Below are 24,807 nucleotides of genomic sequence, written 5' to 3' on the forward strand. Positions count from 1 at the left end.
GGGAACGGCACCAAAGCCTTTGCTATGCTTCAGCAATAAAAGGAATTACAAAAGAAATTTGAAAGAAATTCTCAAGCACCCTGGGAACAGTGTTAAAAAAGCCTCAAACAGACGCTTGAATGTAGAGGAAGAAAACTTTTCTAACATTGCAAAGGCAATTAAAGTAGCAACAAAACAGATGTTAAAACACCAATAAAAATGCAAGGAAGGAAGGAAGGAAGGAAGGAAGGAAGGAAGGAAGGAAGGAAGGAAGGAAGGTTGATGAAGAAAGGCTGACGAAGGAAGACAAGGAAGGAAGGAAGGAAGGAAGAAGACAAGGAAGGAAGGAAGGAAGGAAGGAAGGAAGGAAGGAAGGAAGGAAGGAAGGTAGGTTGATGAAGAAAGGCTGACGAAGGAAGGAAGACAAGGAAGGAAGGAAGGAAGGAAGGAAGGAAGGAAGGAAGGAAGGAAGGAAGGAAGGAAGAAGACAAGGAAGGAAGGAAGGAAGGAAGGAAGGAAGGAAGGAAGGAAGGAAGTGACAGGAGAAGACAAAAGGGAAAATATAATCTCACAACAAGGATAGGAAACCTATTAATCTTCAGATCTTTTGAATCACAACTGCCATAATCCCATGCCCATGGGAATCAGGCTAATGTAAACTTCAATCCGAAACATTTACTTATTTGTTTGTTTGTTAAAACTTATTTGCCATCTATCTTGCCATGGGGCTACTCTGGGCAGCTTATAGCTTATATAGCAAGATGATAAAATATGGGCAGTCAATCCAGAGATTAAAGAGTGGTCAAATCTCTGACCTCTGGCCCAACATACAAATGGCAAAAATAGAGGGATGTACGAATTGAAATATGCATTAGAACGGAAATGAGTAACCGTTACAGTGGGTTCTCGCCTCACACTTAGGGCCTGTTCGAAGTTACAACGGCACAGAAAAAAAAGTGACTGAGGACCGTTTTAAGACTTAGCTGCAGCATCCCCGTGGCCACGCGATCCAATTTCAGACGCTTGGCCACTGATTCGTATTTATGACGACGGCAGGGATTGCGTGATTCCCCCTTTGCAAACTTCTCACAAGCAAAGCCAATGGGGGAGGCCCAATTCACTTAACAAGCCCATTGCCAACTTCACAACTGTGGCATGAAAGATCGTAAAAATAAGGCCAAATTCAGCAAACAGAAATTTTGGGCCCAATTGTGTAGGCTGTACGTCGAGACTACCTGTGCTTTTCTAACTCATTTAAATACAAGCAATCCTTAGCTTGGGTTCCCGAGATGGGGGTTCTTAAAAAAAAAAACAAAAAAACAAGGAAGCCAACAAAACTACACTGACAAAATAATTACAGATGTCAGACTCAAAAGAAGCAGCAATGCATAAGGGATCCCCGTTGCCTTTGAACATCTCGTTCCACCGGTAAATAAGAAACAAACCTTTAATGAATTCTTTTGCGCTGCTGATGGGCCGACCCCAAAGAGGAAGAAAAGAAATAAGAGATCCTTGCCAAGTTAAAGGGAGGGATAGAGAATAATTTGAACGTGAAAGAAAAGGGCAGGTGGAAAGAGGGGGGAAAAATCACTTTTACTTTTTTGATCTTAAGACTTGCCAGTCTGAAAAAAAGGAACGGAACGGAACGGAATCACAAACTCGGTTGGTGTAACACATTCCTAACCTGGTTGAGGAATGTGTTTTTATTTTACCTTTTATTGGTTTGATTTCTAGGGGGACATGCTGTCTTCCAGTATTTGAAGGGCTGTCGCGGAGAAGAGGGGGTTGACTTCCTCTCCAAAGCACCAGAGGGCAGGAACAGGTAAAGGTAAAGGTTCCCCCGCACATGTGTGCTAGTCGTTTCCGACTCTAGGGGGCGGTGCTCATCTCCCTTTCAAAGCCAAAGAGCCAGCGCTTGTCCGAGGACGTCTCCGTGGTCATGTGGCCGGCATGACTAGACGCCAAAGGCGCACGGAACGCTGTTACCTTCCCACCGGAGTGGTCCCTGTTTTTCTACTTGCATTTTTACGTGCTTTCGAACTGCTAGGTTGGCAGAAGCTGGGACGAGTAACAGGCGCTCACTCTGTTACGCGGCACTCGGGATTTGACCCGCCAAACTGCCGACCTTCTGATCGACAAGCTCAGCGTCCTAGCCCACTGAGCCACCGCGTCCCTAAGGAACGGGTAGAAGCATGTTAAAGAGAGATCTAACCGAAAAACTAAGGAGAAATTTCCTAACGGTGAGAACAATTAATCAGTGGAACAGCTTGCCTCCAGGAGTTGTGGGTGCTCCATCACGGCAGGTTTTGAAAATAGACTGGATATCCATTTGACTGGGATGCCACCAAGACTTGAGTAGAAGGTTGGACCAGAAGACCTTCAAGGTCCCTTCCAGCCCTATGATGCTACTATGTTCTAGCTCCCCGTCTCAATTGGTATGAATTCCAGAAGCCACTCAATTAGCCCTCCAAGGCTCTTTGGTGTTAAGAACTCATTCCTACAACTAGGCTGAGAGCGTTAAAGGAGAACTAAGCCATCCTCGTTGTCTTATGGTTTTGAAATTAGGATTTGGTCAGTGGCCCAAACCTACACCTAGAGATGAAGTCCTAGAACAGTCTTTTTTTTTTTTTAGTTCAGTACGATTAGGAATTCTTCAGTGAGAACAATTAACCAGTGGAACGGCTTTGCCTTCAGAAGTTGTGGGTGTGCCAACACTGGAGGTTTTTAAGAAAAGATTGGACAACCATCTGTCTGAAGTGGTATAGGGTCTCCTGGTTGAGCAGGGGGCTGGACTAGAGGACCTCCAAAGTCCCTTCCAACTTGGTTATTCTGTTGTATCCTGATAAATGCTCCAATAAGGGCACATTGGAGTAGTGGAGTATGTTATCTTTACCTTGGTCAAAATCAGAATGAGGCAGCAATTAGGGCAGGACTCAGATTGTGTAGAGCAGGGAAGCCCAACCTTGGCATCTATGCTGGCTGGGGAATTCTGGGAGGTGAAGTCCACAAGTAATAATAATAATAATAATAAGTTGGAGGGGACCTTGGAGGTCATCTAGTCCAACCCTCTGCTCAGACAGGAAACCCTATCCCATTTCAGACAAGTGGCTGGCCAGCCTCTTCTTAAAAACTCCCAGTGTTGGAGCATTCACCACTTCTGGAGGCAGGTTGTTCCACTGGTTAATTGTTCTAACTGTCAGAAAATTCCTCCTTAGTTCTAGGTTGCTTCTCTCCTTGACTAGTTTCCATCCATTGCTTCTTGTCCTGCTTTCAGGTGCTTTGGAGAATAGCTTGGCTCCCTCTTCTCTGTGGCAATACCTGAGATACTGGAACACTGCTATCATGTCCCCCCCTCGTCCTTCTCTTCATTAAACTACACACCCAATTCCAGCAGCCGTTCCTGATATGTTTTAGCCTCCAGTCCCCCAATCATCTTTGTTGCTCTTCTCTGTACCCTTTCTAGAGTCTCTACATCTTTTTTACATCGTGGTGACCAAAACTGGATGCAGTATTCCAGGTGTGGCCTTACCAAGGCATTGTAAAGTGGTATTAGTACTTCTTAAAAGTTGCAAAGGTTGGACACCCCTGGTGTAGTGCTTTGGATCCAGTTTTCTTTTAATTGTGACCTCCCTTCCAACTCTTGTTATTTTGCTGAGCTTCGAAGAGCTCAACCAGTCTCCTGCACACTGGATGAGAGAGAACCGGTCTTGAGGTTGTTGTATGGCTTAATTTTTCATGCATTAGAAAAAATATGATCATATATCCCTCAGTGATCTTTTCTGAAGACTAAACCTTCTCAAATTGAGTTCGGCCTCGCCTCCATTTGTTTGAAATGGCATAGGGTCTCCTGCTGGAGCAGGGGGTTGGACTAGAAGACCTCCAGGGTCCCTTCCCAACCCTGTTATTCCGGTATTCTTCTATCAGACTGAAATTGAGAATTGGGTGTCAATTTGGGGAGGGGGGCTTTCGAAGAAGTTCACCTAAGCCTGTCAGGCAGTTTCGGGACCTGGGTTCACGCCTAGCAAGCCACCCGCACTGGCTTACAAATCTCTTTTTCTCGGATCAAATTCTCTCACTTCAATTGCTGAGAAGAAAAAGAGAGGCAATTCCCCTGGAGTTCAAAATGCACAAAGCCCCTTAAACCTCACTTCCTTGCTTTGCTCTAGTGCAAAAATAAAAATAAAAAAATCAATTGCTCTTGTTAACAAAGGTATAAAGCTGAAAACCTTTCGCTTGCCAGAACCTTCAAACGGAAAGCTCCATCTTGTTTTGCCTTCCAGAAGCAACTCACTCACGCACTCGTTACCTCCCGGATAGATTACTGCAATGCTCTCTATATGGGGCTGCCCTTGAAGACCACCCGGAGGCTCCAGCTGGTGCAGAATGCGGCCACGCAGGTTGTGATCCCGATACTCCCATATTACACCCCTCCTGCGTGAGCTGCATTGGTTACCAGTTTATTTATTTATTTATTTTATTTGTATACCGCCCTTCTCCCGAAGGACTCAGGGCGGTGAACAGGGCAGTACATGTTAAAAGACAAAATACAAAAATTAAAAAAGATTAAACAGAATGCCCACAACTCTTACAATAGGTTAAAACACAATTAAAAGTAATAAAACCCAACCCCATCCCATCAGGCCAGGCCAGCTTGTTCAAAGAGATAAGTCTTTAGATCGCGCCGGAAGGAGCGCAGGTCGGGTGCCATCCGGAGCTCAACCGGAAGACGATTCCATAAATCCGGCGCGCCCACAGAGAACGCCCTCCCCCTGGGGGCCACCAGTCAGCATTCTTTGACCGGTGGCACCCTGAGGAGGCCCTCTCTGTGGGAGCGTACTGGGCGGAGGGAAGTTGATGCCGGCCGCAGGTGCTCCCCAAGGTATTCCGGACCCATGCCATGTAGGGCTTTGTAGGTCAATACCAGCACCTTGAATCTCACCCGGAAGACAACTGGAAACCAATGCAGCTCGCGGAGCAGAGGTGTAACATGGGAGTATCGGGAAACTCCCAGCACAACTCTCGCGGCTGCATTCTGTACCAGTTGGAGCCTCCGAGTGGTCTTCAAGGGCAGCCCCATGTAGAGAGCGTTGCAGTAGTCCAAACGAGAGGTCACGAGCGCATGAGTGACCGTACGTAAGGCATCCCAGTCTAAATAGGGCCGCAACTGGCGCACCAGGCGAACCTGGGCGAAGGCCCCCCTAGTCACAGCTACTATATGGTCTTCTAAAGAAAGCTGTGAATCTAGGAGGACTCCCAAGTTGTGAGCCCTATCTACGGGGGGTAGTAACTCACCCCCCATAGAAAGAGATGGGATATCCTGAATATCCCGAGATGCCGGTACGCACAGCCACTCAGTCTTGTCAGGGTTGAGTCGAAGCCTGTTCCTCCCCATCCAGACCCGAACCGCCTCCAGGCAGCGGGACATCACGTCAAGGGCATCACTGGGGTGGTTTGGGGTCGAAATAAAAAGCTGGGTATCATCAGCATACTGATGATACCCAACTCCAAAACCACGAATGATCTCACCCAGCGGTTTCATGTAGATGTTGAACAGGAGAGGCGAGAGGACCGACCCCTGAGGAACTCCACAAGCGAGAGGCCTCGAGGTCGACCTCTGCCCCCCTGCCAACAGGGGGTGAGATTTAAGGTGCTGGTACTTACCTTTAAAGCCCTACATGGCCTAGGCCCGGGATATTTGCAGGACCGTCTGCTGCCGGGAACGACTTCCCATCCCCCGGTGTGCTCACACAGAGAGGGCCTCCTCAGGGTGCCGTCGGCTAGACAATGTCGGCTGGCGACCCCCAGGGGGAGGGCTTTCTCTGTGGGAGCGCCAGCCCTTTGGAACCAACTTCCCCTTGAGCTCCGGATAGCCCCGGATCTCCGGTCCTTTCGTCGCGACCTCAAAACATTTCTTTTCCATCAGGCTGACCTGGACTGATGACAGGGTTTTTTAAAATGTTTTTTTAATTTTTAATTGTTTAGTTTAACTTATTTATTGGGGCTGTTTATTTAATTTCTTTTAACTTTTGTATTGTTGTTTTTTGAGGGACGCGGTGGCTCAGTGGGTTAGGACGCTGAGCTTGTCGATCAGAAGGTTGGCAGTTTGGCGGGTCAAATCCCGAGTGCCACGTAACAGAGTGAGCGCCTGTTACTCATCCCAGCTTCTGCCAACCTAGCAGTTCGAAAGCACGTAAAAATGCAAGTAGAAAAATAGGGACCACTACGGTGGGAAGGTAACAGCGTTCCGTGCGCCTTTGGCGTCTAGTCATGCCGGCCACATGACCACGGAGACGTCCTCGGACAAGCGCTGGCTCTTCGGCTTTGAAACGGAGATGAGCACCGGCCCCTAGAGTCGGAAACGACTAGCACGCATGTGCGGGGGAACCTTTACCTTTACTTTTTATTGTTGTTTTTATTGTTGTTAGCCACCCTGAGTCCTTTGGGAGATAGGGCGGCATATAAGTCCCAAAAATAAATAAATAATAAATAAACTTGAAACCTCCAGGCTGGGCTGTATTTCCCTCTGGCCTCTTCTGCCATCTCACACAACTGGGCTCTGGATCAGTAACACTCAACTTTACGGCATGGGTCCTAGCCAGAGGCCCCCGCCTCTTGTTGTTGGTCTCCCAAGTCCATTGTTGGCTTCCTTGACTGGCTTCATCTCGCTTTCCAACTCCTCTGCCAGGAGGACGGGTCTGATTCTGCTTGCTTAGGCAATACCACCCCCATTTAGGGTTTTCTTTCTGCAGCGAACTTCAGCCACAAGACTAGGATTGAATTTGCGTAACAGAAGACCGGCGTGGGAAGGGACCTGGGAGGTCTTCTAGTCCAACCCCAGCTCAAGCAGGAGGCCCTAGACCATTTCAGACAAGTGGCTGTCCAGTCTCTTCTTAAAAATCTGGAGCACCCGCCCGCCACCTCTGGAGGCAAGTCGTTCCACTGATTCATTGCTCTAACTGGGTTTCCAATGCTTAATCTAGAGCAGTGTTTATTTGTGCTTAATCTAGAGCAGCATTCGCTCTAGAATGCTTAATCTGGAACAGCTGTCTAGAACAGAGGTCCCCAACCTTTGGGGGCACCAGGGACCGGTTCCGTGGATAAAGCTTTTTCCGCAGACCGAGGGTGCGTGGTTTTTTGTGTGCTGCCTGCATCCCGCGGATGGGGCTTCGCTTGTTTGTGCGGACCGGTTGCTGTCATGTCGCAGCCCGGTACCGGTCCACGGACTGGGGGTTGGAGACCTCTGGTATAGGATGATTAATCTAGAGCACCGTGTGCTCTAGAATGCTTAATCTAGATTAGTGTTTCTCAACCCAGGCTGTTTTAATGCTTAATCTAGAATGCTCAATCTAGAGTGCTCAATCTAGAGGAGCGTCCTCAACCTGGGCCATTTTAATGCTTGATCTAGAGTTTAATCTACAATGCTCAATCTAGAGCAGTGTTTCTCAACCGGGGACGTTTTAATGCTTAATCTAGAATGTTTAATCTAGAGTGCTCAATCTAGAGGAACGTCCTCAACCTGGGCCATTTTAATGCTTGATCTAGAGTTTAATCTACAATGCTCAATCTAGAGCAGTGTTTCTCAACCGGGGACGTTTTAATGCTTAATCTAGAATGCTCAATCTAGAGTGCTCAATCTAGAGGAGTGTCTCCTCAACCTGGGCCATTTTAATGCTTGATCTAGAGCAGGGGTGTCAAACTCAATTTCATTGAGGGCCGCATCAGCATTGCGGTTTCCCTCAGGGGGCCGTGTGGGTATGGCCAGGGTGGGCGTGGCCTAAGTGCGTATGGCCTACTGGGTGGGCGTGGCCAGCTCTACATCATTCGCATCAAGGGTGCCTATGGGGGCCTGAGCAGGAGTGGGACAGATCTGAGGGTCTCTGGGCCAGGGCCAAGGCAGTGGGGGCCGTTCCCTCACTGTTTCCAGGATGGCTTCGCGGGCCACATGAAACCACTTCACGGGCCGGATCTGGCCCCCGGGCCTTATGTTTGACATGTCTGATCTAGAGTTTAATCTACAATGCTCAATCTAGAGCAGTGTTTCTCAACCGGGGACGTTTTAATGCTTAATCTAGAATGCTCAATCTAGAGTGCTCAATCTAGAGGAGTGTCTCCTCAACCTGGGCCATTTTAATGCTTGATCTAGAGTTTAATCTACAATGCTCAATCTAGAGCAGTGTTTCTCAACCGGGGACGTTTTAATGCTTAATCTAGAATGCTTAATCTAGAGCAGTGTTTTTCAACCTGGGCCATTTTAAGACGTGTGGACTTCAGCTCCTCGGATTCCCCAGCCAGCATTGCAAGTAAAGACACCGCTGCCTGCATCCCACCGACTAGAAAATTCATTCAGTGTCCTGACACTTAAAAGGCAGCGTATGAAGCAACTGGAGGGATGTGGTGGGAGCAAGATGGTTTGCAAGGATAAAAAGGTGCGGAGAGATAGAAAGAACTGTGCTGCTGTAAATTAGCTTCGCTTGATTCCTTCTCCTTTCCTTATCTCACGCCATACTTTTCTTACTCTCCTGCGCTGGGGATAACGCTGCTTATCTCAGAAGGGGAATATAGCATCAGGTACACATACCAGATGCCGAATTATTCAGCGTGCTGGAGGCCAATCCTTTACCTGGCACTACAGACGTAGAATGGAGAAAATCTACTTGCCTTTGCAGAATAGGCACAGCGGGGTCCTTTCTACAACGAAATGTGCATTCTCACCTCCTAGCGCTACCAGAACAAATCCTTAAGCCGCTGTGAACAATTCCCAAACTTTTCACGTTCCACACACCCTCTCCCCCTTCTGCCTTTCCTCCTCCTGCACCCAAATCACCTCTCTGCTTATCCCAGGTCAGCCCGTGATGGATCTTCAAGCAACCTGTGGCCCCACGACTGTTGCTCTTCATGACCTGCCGGTGGAGTGACAGGGCCTGGGCAGGCCATTTCTTGAGTGGATGTCATTCCAGACCAGCAGCTGAGCCAAAGCACCAGCAAGAGGCCACATTGTGATGTCACCAGTCTCCCTGGACTGCCTTGGAGGCCATGCTGTTGCTGTTGCTTTTGAGTTGGCTCAGGAGGAGGCAAAGTTGAGCTGAGGAGACAATCGTGTGGCACCTTCTTGCCCTCCTGCTTCTCACCGGACCTGCCGAGTTTCGCAGTCCTCACCTTCTTCTTGTCAGCTAGAGTCGTTGACTCAACTAACGTCGGCGAGGTTTATACAATGAAGCCAGCAAGCCAGAACGCAACCAAACACAGGATGGCTTAGCCCAGGGGTCTTCAAACTTGGCCCTTTTGTCACTTGTGGACTTCAACTCCCACGCTTGGCTGAGGAATTCTGGGAGTTGAAGTCCACAAGTCATAAAAGGGCCATGTTTGAAGACCCCTGGCTTAGCCTAACATGTGAACCAAGTGAAGGATCTCAAGGAAACAGATCAAGATCTGTAGCTCAAAAGGACAGGATCAAGGAGCAACGTCTTTCCTAGTTGACTGAAGAGACCTTTCGATGCTGGCCTTCGACCTTACGTTTGGGTTAAAGTACTTCTCTACCAGACATAAAGGGACGCGGTGACTCAGTGGGTTAGGACGCTCAGCTTGTCAATCAGAAGATCGGCAGTTTGATGGGTCGAATCCCGAGTGCCGCGTAACAGAGTGAGCGCCTGTTACTCGTTCCAGCTTCTGCCAACCTAGCAGTTCGAAAGCACGTAAAAATGCAAGTAGAAAAACAGGGACCGCTCCGGTGGGAAGGTAACAGCGTTCCGTGCGCCTTTGGCGTCTAGTCATGCTAGCCACATGACCACGGAGACGTCCTCGGACAAGCGCTGGCTCTTCGGCTTCAAAACGGAGATGAGCATCGGCCCCTAGAGTCGGAAATGACTAGCACACATGGGCGGGGGAACCTTTACCTTTACCTTCCAGACATAGCTTCTTATTCAACAGGTCCCACCCTTTAGCCTTGAATTCCAAACCTGAGGTCAGGCCTGCCATCTTCAACTTCTTGGCTCTGCTGGCATCCTGCCATAAAATGCAAGGGAGGTCGAAGGGGAAGTAAAATTCGGGCTTGGGAGTGGGGAAGACGAAACCAGCGGGGTGGAGACAAGCTGACAAGCACCAGAGACGTCAAACCAGAATAAGCTAGCCGCCAAGGACGCATGGCCTGGGAACAGAATGCGAAACCACATCGAGAGGTGCCAAACCTCAAAGCCGTGTTCAAAACATCAAAAAGGAACACTGTTGGACACCGATGAACTGGTCCAGGGGAGACGGGCCAGGGAAAGGTGGAAAAAGTGTAACCTTTGTGTGGGAATACTCACATCTAGCTCTACTTTCGCTGCATCTTTAGTAAAAGCCGTACCAACAGGCTGAAAAATAGCTTTTATCCGTGGGCTGTTAGGCTTTTAAATGGGACATAATCTCTGTGAACTTATGCAGAATTGACTTGGGAAGCTGGTGTGGTGTAGTTGGTTCACATGGTGTGGTAGGATGGAGGGTTTGTTGTCACTGTGTGTTGGGGGGAGAGAGCACAGGGGGAGGCTCAGCTAATCTCTATGTACACATGTTGTACTTTGACAATAAAGGTTTATTGTTGTTGTTGTTGTTGTTGTTGTTGTTGTTGTTGTTGTTGTTGTTATTATTATTATTATTATTATTATTATTATTATTATTATTATTATTACCTTTCACTTCAACCAAATGGAGTTGAGGGTCTTTCTTTCCTAAATATCTAAGCCGGGAGAAGTCTGACACCTAATTTGCACCTCTCCCGTCTTCACTGGCTGGTCCTTTGTCCAGAAAAATTCTATACGTTCTCACCTGCCTCTTCCCTGAGTTGGGCATTGTTATAATTAGGTAGCCAAAACAAACAAGACATTTTTCACTGTTTTCCAATAGGAGTTGCGTTCCTTTTCCTGTTCTCTGTGAACTTTCCACTCACACAAATATCTGAGTCACGAACCGCATTATAAATTCCAGCCGAGGGCAAATACTAGCATGTGAGCACATTGCCACTTGTGTATAGGCTGAGAAGGTTCACTAACTGGATAACTATTCGACGCACTATTCTTTTTTTCCTCTCCCTCTCATTCCCTTTTTCATGAATTTGCGAGAGTGAATAAGAGCCGTGAGTTCACATCCCGGTGCAAAAATCACTAGTTGACTAGTTCTTGACGTATTTGAATTGGAATGATTGAAATTATGTCGTCTAGCGAGGCTGGCCATGAGCGTCTGAAAGAAGCCATGTTTAGAGTAAGCTTTGACCAATTAATTATTTAATTGGTGACAAGAGTTGGACAAGTAATATAGGCCAGATCAGAATCGGAATCGGAATCGAGCTGGAAGGGACCTGGGAGGTCTTCTAGTCCAGCCCCCTACTCAAGCAGGAGACCCTATATCATTTCAGACAAGTGGCTGTCCAGCCTGTTCTGAAAAGCCTCCCGTGTTGCAGCATCCACAATGTCTGAAGACAAACTGTTCCACTGGTTAATCGTCCTCACTGTTAGGAAGTTGCTGCTTAATTCCAAGTTGCTTCTCTCCTTGATTAGCTTCCATCCATTGTTTCTTGTTTTGCCTTCTGGTGCTCTGGAAAATAAGTTGACCTCCCCCCCCCTCTTCTTTGTGGCAGCCTCTCAAATACTGCTATCATGTGCCCACTAGTCCTTCTTTTTTCCAGACTGGCCAGTCCCAAATCCTGCAACCGTTACTTTTAATAACATTTTCAACAGTACATCAGAAAGGGGCGCTCTAATTTTCAAATGCCACAGCTGTTCAAGGTAGCTTTGCCCAGTCAAAGCAACATGCAGTTTTGACAATAGTCCTACTACGACCGAGCAAGCTGGATTGGTTTAAAAAAAAAAAAAGACACCTACCCACCCACCAGTTGGAGGAAATGATCACCCACAGCTTGGCAGCCCACGTAGTGTTACATGAGCCCAAGCAACTTGATTAATTTATGGATTTTGTGCAAATCCAGAAATCAATGACTCCGCTGACGGTCTGAAGGCTGTAATGCGAAGACAGCCACTGAGTTAGGAACAGAAGAAATGATTAAAAGAACAAATGTCCACATACCGTAGCACCTTGAATCTGCGGAAAAGCAGACTTCAAGCCAGCTTCTCTAGGTGGGGAAAAGATGTCATGGTGAGACACAGACAGAGCAAGACAGCGGGACCTTTCCTCCAGAGCCAACTGTGTATTCGAATTGTTGAATGCATGTTGTTCCTACTCTTGCAATTGCTGCCCGATGGTGTGTGTGTGTGTGTGCCCAGTCACAAAACACCCATTGACCAGAAGGCAAGCTGGAGAGATTGATCCTCGCCACCCACTCTAATAGTATCTCCCCACCCACCAAAACTGCCTACCGTGTCTGCTTATATTTCTCTTTTTCTAGACACGCAAACGCAGAACGGAAACTGGTCTTCCCAGTTACAATGTATGGCTGTGAAAGTTGGACCATAAGAAAGGCTGAGCGCCAAAGAATTGAGGCCTTTGAACTATGGTGCTGGAGAAGACTCCTGCGAGTCCCTTGGATGGCAAGGCGATCAAACCGGTCAGTCCTAGAGGAGATCAACCCTGACTGCTCTTTAGAAGGCCAGATCCTGAAGTTGAAACTCAGAGACTTTGGCCACCTAATGAGAAGGAAGGACTCGCTGGAGAAGAGCCTAACTCTGGGAAAGGTTGAGGGCAAGAGAAGAAGAAGGGGACAACAGAGAATGAGGTGGCTGGATGGGGTCACTGAAGTAGTAGGCGTGAGCCTAAATGGACACCAGAAGATGGTAGAGGACAGGAAGGCCTGGAGGAACGTTGTCCATAGGGTCACAATGGGTCGGACACGACTTCGCAACTAACAACAACGCAGGTAGTCCTTGACTTACAATCATTCATCAACCATTCGCAGTTACGATGACACTTACAACGGTACTCATACTTACAACCGCTGCAGCATTCCCATGGTCATGTGATCGAAATTCAGGTGCTCGGCAACGGGCGTGTCTTTACGGAGGCCGCAGCATCCCCAAGGTCACCTGGTCGCCATTTACAGCCTTCCCAGCCCACTTCCAGCAAGCCAAGTCAATGGGGGAAGTCGGATTCGCTTAACGGCCGCGTGATTCGCTTAACTGAGCGGTTCACTTAACCGTTGCAAAAAAAAAAAGGTTGTAAAATCGGGCAGGGCTCAGCTAACAACCACCGCTTAAGAGTTGAAATCCCGGACCCAGATGGGGTCGTTAAGTCAAGGACTACCTTTATTATAATATAAATTGAGAAAGAGCAGGTTCCCTTTTCTGATTAAGGTCCCCGAATGCACAAACAGGGTATCAGCCGCAGGCCTTAAGGATCGCTGCTCACACTTTTAATTACCAAGCTACCGTATTAACTTATCAATACGCCGAACAAATAAACACATGTACGCAGGCATTCCCGGAGGTGCTTCCGTTAGCATAAGGAATAAACCCTTCCCAATTACACTCATCGCTGTGCGATGGAAACCACCGTCGCCCACAGCACATTATTGTGATGCTCCAGCCTCCTGGTTCTCTTTAGATTGGTTTCAAACAGGAAAAAGCCGGCAGCATCCTGACTCAAAAGGAAACCGCTAGGAACGGAGAGCTAAGCGTGCCGAGGTTTGATACCCATCTCATTCGCGCAACATGGCAATGTTTTGTGGAACTCCTATCTCGGTGCTTTCCTGGTAGACGTGCAACCTGCTGAGCTTCGGCGGGGGGGGGGAAGCGAGGCTGTTTGCACATATTCCGTTCCGAGCTGTCAGCAGGAAAGGTTTGCTCAAGCAGACGCCCAAACCTCCGAGCACTTTAGCAGGAGCAAGGCCTCCCCCTCGCCTGGTTTATTTGCAAAACAGGGAGTTTTTCTAGGCATATCGAACAACGGCGTTGGGAGGGGCCTTAGAGGTCTTCTAGTCCAACCATCTGCTCAAGCAAGAGACCCTCTACCATTCTGGACAATCTCTTCTTAAAAGCCTGCAGTGATGGGAGCACCCACAACTTCTGAAGGCAAGTCGTTCCATGGGTCGATTGTTCTCACTGTCAGGAAATTTCTCCTGAGTTCTAGTTGGCTTCTCTCCTTGATTGGTTTCCATCTGTTGTTTTTGTCCTGCCTTCCGGGGCTTTGGAAAACAGATTGGCCTCCCTCTCTCCTTTGTGGCAGCCCCTCAAATATTGGAATACTGTCATCGTGTCTCCCCCGGTCCTTCTTTTCACTAGACTAGACATACCCAATTCCTCCAACCGTTCATCGTATGTTTTAGTCTCCAGGCCCCTAATCATCTTTGTTCCCCTGTCTCCAGTGTCTTGTTTTAAGCAAGGCAAAGTGACAAGAGCATCAACAGGAGGCGAGTTATGCGTAGCCTTTCCAGGACTGCTGAAAGCAGCCACCTCGGAGATTGGCTGCCAAAAAAGTGCCAAGTCACCCATGGGGAAGGAAAGGTGGGAACCAGACAGAGATACAAATCAAAGACAAAGGTGCATCTTGTGCTTTCTGGCCAGGCTTGGAGGTTGCATCTGTGATTTGCAGGCCAAAGATCACCAATTCAATCATTCAATCCGAATAGAGCTGGAAGGGACCTTGGAGGTCTTCTAGTCCAGCCCCCTGCTCAAGCAGGAGACCCTATACCAGACATGTCAAACACAAGGCCCGGGGGCCGGATCCGGCTCACGAAGTGGTTTCATCCATACCGCGAAGCCATCCTGGAAACAGTGAGGGAACGGCCCCCACTGCCTTGGCCCTGGCCCAGAGACCCTCCTCCTGCCAGAGACCCTCAGATCTGTCCCACTCCTGCCCAGGCCCCCATAGGCCCCCTTGATGCGAACGATGTAGAGCTGGCCACACCCACCCAGTAGGCCATACGCACTCTAGCCACGCCCACCCAGTAGGTCACGCCCACCCTGGCCATACCCACCCGGCCCCCTGAGGGCAACCGCAATGCTGATGTGGCCCTCAATGAAATTGAGTTTGACACCCCTGCCCTATAAAATTTGAGACAAGTGGCGGTCTAGTCTCTTCTTAAAAGCCTCCAGTGATGAAGCACCCACCACTTTTGGAGGCAAGCCGTTCCACTGGTTAATTGTTTATGGTCAACTCTGATGTTCCCAGACACCAGTTCATAGAATTAAACAGTTAAACAATAATTCCACCAGCCAACCTCTCACGTAGTCCATGTAAACAGTTTCACTTTGTTATGGGAACCGTCTGATTCCTCTCCACACCTGCTGCGGTGTCCTTGGAAAGGTTTCAGGCTCCCACGGTCTTCAGGCATACGGTAGAGGTTTCGTTTCTCCATCTAACCCATTCTAAAGCAACACCTCCTCTCCCCACCCCCACCCCTTATTCTAATAGCAAGCTGAAACAAAGAGGCATGTAGTTGTCAAAGTTTCATTCTTGACACCCAAAAGTTGTGGGTACTCCAACACTGGAGTTTTTCAATAAGAGACCGGACAGCCATTTGTCTGGAAGGGTAAAAGGTCTCCTCCTTGAGCTTTGGACCAGAAGACCTCCAAAGTCCCTTCCAACTTTGTTCTACTGTTATTCTGGAAGCTTTGCTAAGCAATTCTGAATTGACTGCATTTCAACAGAGACCAAAGCTGCAGCTCTTCCAGCTTGCCTCTGCTCAATAACGTTAGGGGGATGGTGACCCCAAAGGTGAGCGTTCTCGAGGCAAATGAAAACGGTGTCCTTAAGAAGGAGAGGGGAGAAAAATTCCTGCACTGGCTGCCAGATTTTCTTTTGCCTCTCAGAGGAGACATGGCTGCTTGGAGAAGCCAGCATTTTGCATTAACCTTGCAAGCACCACCACCCCCTTCCCTTCCCATCTCCTCTCCACCCCCCACCCCCCAAAGCCGGTTTTCATGCAGCAACCAAGTATTTATTTATCTGTGACCTCACTAAATGTATTACAGCAGCCCACTCCAGCAGATTCTGGGTGGCTTACAATATAGAATATTAAACGCAATTAAAAGGAAGCAAAACAAGACAACAAAGGGCAAACAAGGCAAGAGTGCCACAAAGCATAATGTTAGCTGCTCCAACAACAGATATCTAGAAAAGCCACGGCTGCCAGCATCTGTCTCCCTCACAGGAGGGGTGGGTGGGTAGAAGAGAGAAAGGGAGGCACATACAGCTGTGGTGGCCAGTCAAGATGCTTTAGTTGGACTGTAGCAGTACATGTGGTCCTCGACTTACAACAGTAGATTTAGTGACCGTTCGAAGTCACAACTGCACTGAAAAAATGTGATTTACGAGCGTTCTTCACACTTACAGCCCTTGCAGCATCCCCATGATCACGGGATCAAAATCCAGACACTTGGCAACTGCCTTGTATTTATGACGGTTGCAGTGTCCCTGGGGGGTCACGTGATCCCCTTTTGCAACCTTCTGAAAGCGAGGTCAATGGGGAAGCCGGATCCACTTAACAACTGTGTTACCCACTTAACAACTGCAGTGATTCACTTAACGGCTGTGGCGAGGAAGGTGGCAAAATGGGCCAAGACTCACTTAACAACTGTCCCGCTCAGCAACAGGAAATCTGGGTCTCCGCTGAAGACCAGCTGTACAGAAATCACCCTCAAGACCAGCCTTGATTAGACAAAAGAATCCAAACTAAAGCCTCGCGGTCTCCTCTCTACACAAACCCATCAGACAGTTCATTTCCAGTATAAAACATAGCTGAGGTTTTCAATCAGCAACTTCCAGGTGCCTGGAATTATATTGTGGGAAGTCAGCCCCCCCCCCCCCCCGAGAGAAGGAAATATTAAAAGGACAGAAAAATATATTTCCTCAAAGGATCTTAAAGAGGCAGAAAAGCATGCTCAGTTTTTTCTTAATAGCCCCAAGTCTCCCTCCCCCAAGCAGAAACCAGCTCTGTAGAAATGCAGATGTGATAATCCATTCAGGAAGGTTGGAGGTGCCCAGCTATAAGATTAAGAAGACAAAGAGACCTAAAACCTACACACCCCACCCAAACTCTAAGACAGGACATAATACAGATGCCAAAGGGCACACCCAGACTCAGGTCAGAATACATGACACAGGAAATACAAAGCCTCAAACAGGAACAGGAAACAACTCCACGCAAAAGGCTCCAGAGGGTATAAAAACCCACTCCCTACATGTGCTCGCTCTCTTTTCTTCCAGAGCCATCTTTCTGTCTGGCTCTCCTCTTCAACAAACTGCAACCTTCTTCCTAAAATAAAAATAAAAATAAAAAATAAAATAAAAATAAAGCAGTCGCCATGTTGTTTATTCCCGGCTCGGACTGAACCATGATGAAGACTTTTCCTTCAACAATATCTTTTGTCCCAAACATAGAGCTGAAGGCATGAAGATGGCTGCAATCCTGATCTTCCTTCTTCTGCATTGACCCAAACTGCATTTAGTCTGCTGTGTGTCTCTTTGTCACCCCACACAATCTGCAACAGATAAACATCTCCTCCAGCAGCTCTGCCTATTCCCTCCCACCCAGCATTAAAGGCCATGAAACTACTAAGCTGAGTTTCTCTCTGACCCGTCACTTGTTTTCTTAAGCAATCCTTGCATTGTGATTTATTAGTGCAATTAAGGGGGGAGAGGTCATTATAGATTGGAGTCTTGTACCGCATCAGGGGCTTTGATCTAAAACCACCTATTAAATTGGTCCTAGGAAACCTCCAATTTGACATTTTAGATCAAAGCCCCATTGAAGAACTCTGTGTTTCTCAACCTGGGCAACTGTAAGAATTCCCCAGCCAGTGGTAGCTGAAGTACACACAGCTTACAGTTGCCCAGGTTGAGAAACACGGATCTTAACTAGTCCTAGAAACTGTACACAACACAACTGTGCACAACACAGGCTGACTTTCACCTTTTTCTTCTCCACGAGTGGACAAAACAGGCGGTCTGCTTTAATCATGCACAAGCCTGCAGTATAAATGCTTATTTTATTGCCATGCCCCCCTCCGACCGCTGACCAATTCTGAACAGCTCACGATCCTGCCGTTATGTGCAACAGGATTAAAGAAATTTTTTAAAAAAAATAAAAATAAAAACACAACCCCTATAAATAACAGACGTTAATGTGAACAAATTAATAGCCAAATATTCCTGCGTTGAGGAACCATAAAAACCTAATAAAATCAGTATGCATACACTGGAGGAATCTCACTCACTTTGTCTCCCTCTCAAAAGCCTGCTGAAATAAACCGATTTTGACTGCTTCTCTGAATCTCAATAAGGTGTGTGTGTGTGTGTGTGTGTGTGTGTGTGTGTGTGTGTAATCTCTGGAGAGATGCTGTTCCAGAGACCCATTCAATCATGCCAGGAAGGTGAACGGGAAGAAAAGGGAAGGTCCCTTCCAAATTTTTATTATTATTATTTGCTAAGTGAATCTCTCTAGTTAAGTTAGTAATATGGTCTTCCCAGTTGCAATGTATGGCAGTGAAAGTTGGACCGTAAGAAAAGCTGAGCGCCAAAGAATTGAGGCCTTTGAGCTATGGTGCTGGAGAAGACTCCTCCGAGTCCCTTGGACTGCAAGGCGATCAAACCGTTCAGTCCTCGAGGAGATCAACCCTGACTGCTCTTTAGAAGGCCAGATCCTGAAGTTGAAACTCAAATCCTTTGGCCAACTAATGAGAAGGAAGGACTCACTGGAGAAGAGCCTAATGCTGGGAAAGGTGGAGGGCAAGAGAAGAAGGGGACGACGGAGAATGAGGTGGCTGGATGGAGTCACTGAAGCAGTAGGCGTGAGCTTAGATGGACTCCAGAAGATGGTAGAGGGCAGGAAGGCCTGGAGGAACGTTGTCCATGGGGTCGCGATGGGTTGTCAAAAGGTCACAAGGAACCCTGGAACCGTCATCGATAGAAACCACATCTCAAACATCCAAACTGCAACAGTCGCTAAGTGCGAAAAACAGTCAACAGTCATTTTTTTCCAGCGCTGTTATAACTTCGAACAGCCACTAAACAAGCCGTTGTCAAGCATTTATCCCACACACGCTGTTCTAGAGAGGAGGCGTAAATCTCTGAAAAGGGCAAGGTGGGAAAAAAAAAATCAAGGAAATGCAGAGGTGGTGGGCGCACACGTTTGCTTTATTTGTTTACTGAAAGGATCGTCTTAAATTTCGGTACATCTTCCTTGGGGGTAAATACAGAATCCCTAGCTGGTTAGCGTTTTGGGTTTTGTGTGTTTGTTTGTTTGTTTGTTTTAAAAAAAACTTGTTACAAGGTACGACGGTAAACCAAGCCGAAGAAATCCTAGGAGCTCCCTCGCCTTAAATGAAACGCGGCTGACGCTCCATTAAGCTCAGCATCCTATTACAGGCTAGCAGCAATTCTCCAGATATTGAAATGCAAACTTCCCAAGCTCTACTTGGGGATATTGGGGATTAAACCTGGACATTTTGCATGCAAAGCAAGCGGTCCGTGGCCGAGCTGTAACCCTTCTCTTAGGAGAAGAAAGGGAAAAATGAGGGTAAACAAAAGATGCTCTGAGGATGTTGGTGGAGGCTAGCAGCTCTTTCCCCATCCTGGTAGCCCTTCCGATGGATGGGGACTCTTTAATTCTCGGAACCTCCAAGATAGCTTTGGATTTCAAACAAAAAACAAAAATTAATCACATCACACCCCACCAGGTTGAGAAAACGGGCAACCGCTGTGGAATTTCGGGCTACTCTAGATTCTTCTTTCGTTTCGAGCCACCCGTTTCAAGTAAGCTAACCGTCTACAGAAGCTGACAAAACCGTCCTCTGAGCAGTTTCACCCCCAGTAAAAATTGTCAATGGTTCTCAGTCTGAGAGAACAGACACTATTCCATTGGTTGAAACAAACAAACAAACAGACAAAAAAAAGTTCTGAGCAAAGCCACATTGGAGGAGGAGGAGGAGGAGGAGGAGAGGGAGGAGGGGGAGGAGGGGGAGGAGGAGAAGAAGAAGAAGAAGAAGAAGAAGAAGAAGAAGAAGAAGAAGAAGAAGAAGAAGAAGAAGAAGAAGAAGAAGAAGAAGAAGAAGAAGAAGAAGAAGAAGAAGAAGAAATTAAATTGCTCTGGGACTTCAGAATTCAAACAGACAAGCTCCTGCAACATAACACCCCAGACCTAACAATTGTCGATAAGAAAGACAAAAAAGTCTGGATAGTGGACGTGGCAGTGCCTGGAGACAGCAGAATAGACGAGAAAGAACTGGAGAAGATAACAAAATACAAAGACCTACAAATAGAAATAGAAAGACTGTGGCAAAGGCAAGCAAGGGTAGTACCAGTAGTAATAGGTGCCTCGGGTGCAATCCCAAAACAACAGGAGCACCATTTGAACACCATTGGCATTGACAAATTCGCCATTAGTCAATTGCAAAAGGCGGCCTTGCTAGGAACTGCTTCCATCCTGTGACGATATCTGTAATACCCTCAAACATCCACATCTGCCTATCCCAGGTCCTTGGTAAGGACTCGATAGGTAGACAAAAATGCCAAATCCAGTCTGAACATCTGGCTGACTCTGCGATGATCAATAACAACAACAAACAAACAAACAACAACAATAAAAGTTGGAAGGGACCTTGGAGGTCATCTAGTCCAACCCCCTGCTCAGGCAGGAAACCCTATACCATTAAAGGCAAATGGCTGTCCAGTCTCTTCTTAAAAACTTCCAGTGTTGGAGCACTCACAGCTTCTGGAGGCAGGTTGTTCCACCGGTTAATTGTTCTAACTTTTTTTTGCACCTCTTGTGATCTGAAGGTTATTAAGACCCGTAACTACCCAGGTCCCAGCGTCCACTGCTGGTTGAACCCTGCGGGCTATTAACTGCAAATAGGCAACATCAGTTGCACTGCTACTCTGTCTGGGATCTGGAAGATGCTCTTATTAATTTTCAGGTAAGCTGCTTGCTTGTCCTTTGTTCCAAGATCCTATGCAGCTAGTCCTCAACTTATGGAATGGGACAATTCAACAATTCAATTTAATTATTTAAAATAGTTAAAAAATTTAATTTTTGTCATTCGTGCCTCATTTTGTCCCTCCTTGGGCATCCTTTCTTTAATGATTTTACTCTGCTATTTCTTTGACGTTAGTGTAACTCTTGTCCTGTAGTGAGTTCTCCCGGGGCGAGTTGGCCCTGGTGAATTGTCCGCGGCGAGTTGGCTGGAGAGTTGCTGTGGAACCCTCAACGTACGACCAGAATTGAGCCCAAAATTTATGTTGCTAACTGAGTTCTGCCCCCCATTTACGGCTTTTCTTGACACGGTTGTTTAGTGAATGACTGTACTTAAGTTAGCAACACGGTTGTTAAGTGAACCAGGCTTCCCTTTGCTTGTCAGAAGGTGGCAAAAGGGGATCGCCTGACCCCGGGACACGGCAATCGTGATAAATGTGAGTCAGCTGTTGAGCATCTGTAAATCACTTGATCGTGGGGATGCTGCAACGGGTCATAGGTGTGAAAAAGGGTCGTAAGTCACTTTTTCCAGTGCTGTTGTTAACTTTCAATGGTCACCAAGCAAACGGTTGTAAGTCGAGGACACTTCAGTGGGGCACCAGGCCAGGATGGGGGCGACACTTACACTGGCACTGAAGTCCACGAAGCAAGGGAACGAGGCTTTCTTTTCTAGAATGGTGAATAACGGTGTCCCTCTGTGGGCCACTTTCAAGGCCAATGGCAGGAGAAAGGCAAGATTTGCGGGCAGGGGGGCAGCCTGGGATTGCACTCGGGATAAGTGCCCAGCTCCTACCAAGTGCAAGAAATGCTGCTGCCAGAGGGACACCCGCGTGGGTTTGTCAGAATAAGAAAAGAAAAAGGCTCCTTCGGAGAGGTTTATCTCAAAAGAGAGAAGTGCCTGGAAAAGAGTTGAATCTCTCTCTCTCTCTTCCAGGAGGATTTGCTCCCAAATGTTAAAGGGAGGGATGGAGGAGGGGAGGGGAAGAGAGGAGAGGAGAGGAGAGGAGAGGAGAGGAGAGGAGAGGAGAGGAGAGGAGAGGAAGGAGAGGAGAGGAGAGGAGAGGAGAGGAAAGGAAAGCAAAGAAAGGAGAGAAAGGAGAGGAGAGGAGAGGAGAGGAAAGGAAAGCAAAGAAAGGAGAGAAAGGAGAGGAGAGGAGAGGAGAGGACAGGAGAGGAGAGGAGAGAAAGGAGAGTAGAGTAAAGGAAAGGAAAGGAGAGGAGAGGAGAGGAGAGGGGAGAGAGGAGAGGAGAGGAGAGGAAAGTAGAGGAGAGGAGAGAAAGGAGAGAGGAGAGGAGAGGAGAGGAGAGGAGAGGAGAGGAGAGGAGAGGAGAGGAGAGGAGAGGAAAGGAAAGGAAAGGAAAGGAAAGGAAGAAAGGAGAGGAGAGGAGAGGAGAGGAGAGGAGAGGAGAGGAGAGGAGAGGAGAGGAGAGGAGAGGAGAGGAGAGGAGAGGAGAGAGGAGAGAGGAGAGGAGGAGAGGAGAGGAGAGGAGAGGAGAGGAGAGGGAGAGGAGAGGAGAGGAGAGGAAGGAGAGTAGAGTAGAGTAGAGTAAAGGAAAGGAGAGGAGAGGAGAGGAGAGGAGAGGAGAGGAGAGAAAGGAGAGAGGAGAGGAGAGGAGAGGAAAGGAAAGGAAAGGAAAGGAAAGGAAAGGAAAGGAGAGGAGAGGAGAGGAGAGGAGAGAGGAGAGAGGAGAGGAGAGGAGACAAAAGTAGAGGAGAGGGGAGGGAAGAGGGAGGGAAGGAGGAGGAAGGGAGGGAGGGAAGGAAGGAACGAAGGAAGGAAGGAAGGACAGATTTTGGAAGTTAAAATGCATTTGATTCAAGGCAAATTGAATACCAAACTGGAAATAATTTATATTAAGTGTCTTGTTTCAGATGCCTCGGTTTTCAGCTTGCTTCTCCTATTCCATTCCATTCCATAATTCGCAGACCATCTCATATTAATTACACTGGGAAAGACACACTCCAGACCACAGCAGAGCTTTACAGAGACCAATTTCCAATGCTGGCATCAAGCAACCACAGACCCCCACTTCCCATACAAATAGAATTTGCAAGAGTTTCATCTTCCACTTTTGCCCCCGAGCCTAACCACGAGAAAGAGACAAAAACCACATGGCATCTGTAAAAAAAAAAAAAGTGCGAGGATTCAGAGAAACAAACATGGTGAGTAAACAAATTACTATGTTTGAACATCTTTGGTCATTGTTTTCCCTTACAAAAAAAATATCGCCTTTTCGCGGTTTGCATCATGTTCAAACAGAGTAATCTCAGAACGGACTTGGAGAGCAGAGATAACATTCTAGGTCTGATGTCTCGAAGAAAAGACACTCCTTTGCACTGCACCATACAATAAAGTTGAACAATTAGAATTTTCTACGGTAGGCTAACTTAAATAGCCATTTGTTTACAAAACTATTCCTTCACATGTGGGGCATATCTGGGGTGAGCAACACAATGCATAAGCAGCAGGGGCCTAAGGCCATATCACACCGATGCACAGAAAATGCAGCAGTGAACATGCAAATCCGTTTTGTGCAATAAAACCGGGGCGCCTTCCCCACAGTCAAGCTGTACCGGTGTTATTATCCCAGCCAGCCAGAAACTAGAAGACAATTTTTTTTCCTCCTTATCGTGCTCTGCCTGGAAATCTCAATGCAACACAGGTCTAATTAATACTTGGAAGAAAAAAAACAACAAACCAGTGAATAGAAGAAGCCTCTTTCCCCAACGTTGTAGATTAAACTCAATAGCCTGGTTTGAATGATAAGAGATTGGCAGGAAGAGCCAAGGTCTTCTCGGAGCCGTTAAGATATGCCTGTTGGGAAGGGCCATTTTGACAAGGCGACTGAAAAGCCAGCTCTACAAAAGTGAGCGGAAACACCCATTGCTAAGCTTTCTTGTTGGACTCGCTAAAATTAAAGAGAGGTTTATAGACCAGGTTCAGGGTATAGCTCTAACTGTACATCAAGACACTCTGGCTGCATTGAAAGACGAGTGCTCTTGCTCGGATACATTGCGGGTTGGAAAAATTCGCTCCTGTGCAACTACTAGGGGATTAAAACCCAGAAAGCAACATGCCTCCCACACATTTAGATAATGCGACCTAAAGTGGCTCCTAATGTCTCTGCATCTAAGAAGCTACCTAAAATAAAGCTCTAATTCAGTTTTATATATATAAAAGGCCTTCTAACTCATTGTTCCGGCTTCTGGCTTTGTAAGGAATTGACGTGGTGTGATTATGGCTGAAGACTGAATGTGCTACCGGATGTGTTTTGCAGAGACGGAGAAAACAACCCAAGTTGCTTCTTTATCCCCCAGTAGCCCGTGGCACATCTTGGAATTTGTTTTAACACTCAACAAGATGAACCTAATTCTAGACTACAGAATGACACACAAGGACATACAAGTGTGTTAGAATACAATAGAAATAATGGAATGGAACAGAATGGAACAGAACAGAATACAATCCTTTATTGGCCAGGTGTGATTGAGCACACAAGCAATTTAGTTCCTTGTATGCCCAATGACACTTAGGCACACAAGGAACTAAACTGCTTGTCTGCTCAATCACACCTGGCCAATAAAGAATTATATTCTATTCTGTTCTGTTCCGTTTCATTGCAATATTTCTATTGTATTCTATTCTATTCCCATTCCATTAATTCTACTCTTTTCTGTCCTGTTCTGTTGTTCCGTTCCATTCCATTCTATTCTGTTCTGTTCTATTCTAATTCTATTCCCATTCCATTAATTCTATTCTATTCTATTCTATTCTATTCTATTCTATTCTATTCTATTCTATTCTATTCTATTCTATTCTATTCTATTCTATTCTATTCTATTCCCAATCCATTTATTCTATTCTATTCTATTCTATTCTATTCTATTCTATTCTATTCTATTCTATTCTATTCTATTCTATTCTATTCTATTCTAT

At 46.9% G+C, this 24,807-nt stretch overlaps 1 protein-coding gene across 7 annotated transcripts in view; it reads right to left on the reverse strand.

Moving 5' to 3' along the window:
- Positions 1-24,807, reverse strand: part of CAPN15 (calpain 15) — a 109,671-nt gene that overhangs the window by 37,275 nt on the left and 47,589 nt on the right. For 2 of the 7 annotated variants that reach the window (XM_081338370.1, XM_081338372.1), the window contains one exon: positions 17,082-17,155. The exons of the other annotated variants lie outside the window; for them this stretch is intronic. The gene's annotated coding sequence lies outside the window, so the exon portion shown is untranslated. The remainder of the gene's footprint in view (positions 1-17,081; positions 17,156-24,807) is intronic. 7 annotated transcript variants of the gene reach the window in all.

Source organism: Vipera berus (assembly GCF_964194415.1).
Source record: "Vipera berus genome assembly, chromosome: 13".
Lineage (NCBI taxonomy): Eukaryota > Metazoa > Chordata > Lepidosauria > Squamata > Viperidae > Vipera > Vipera berus.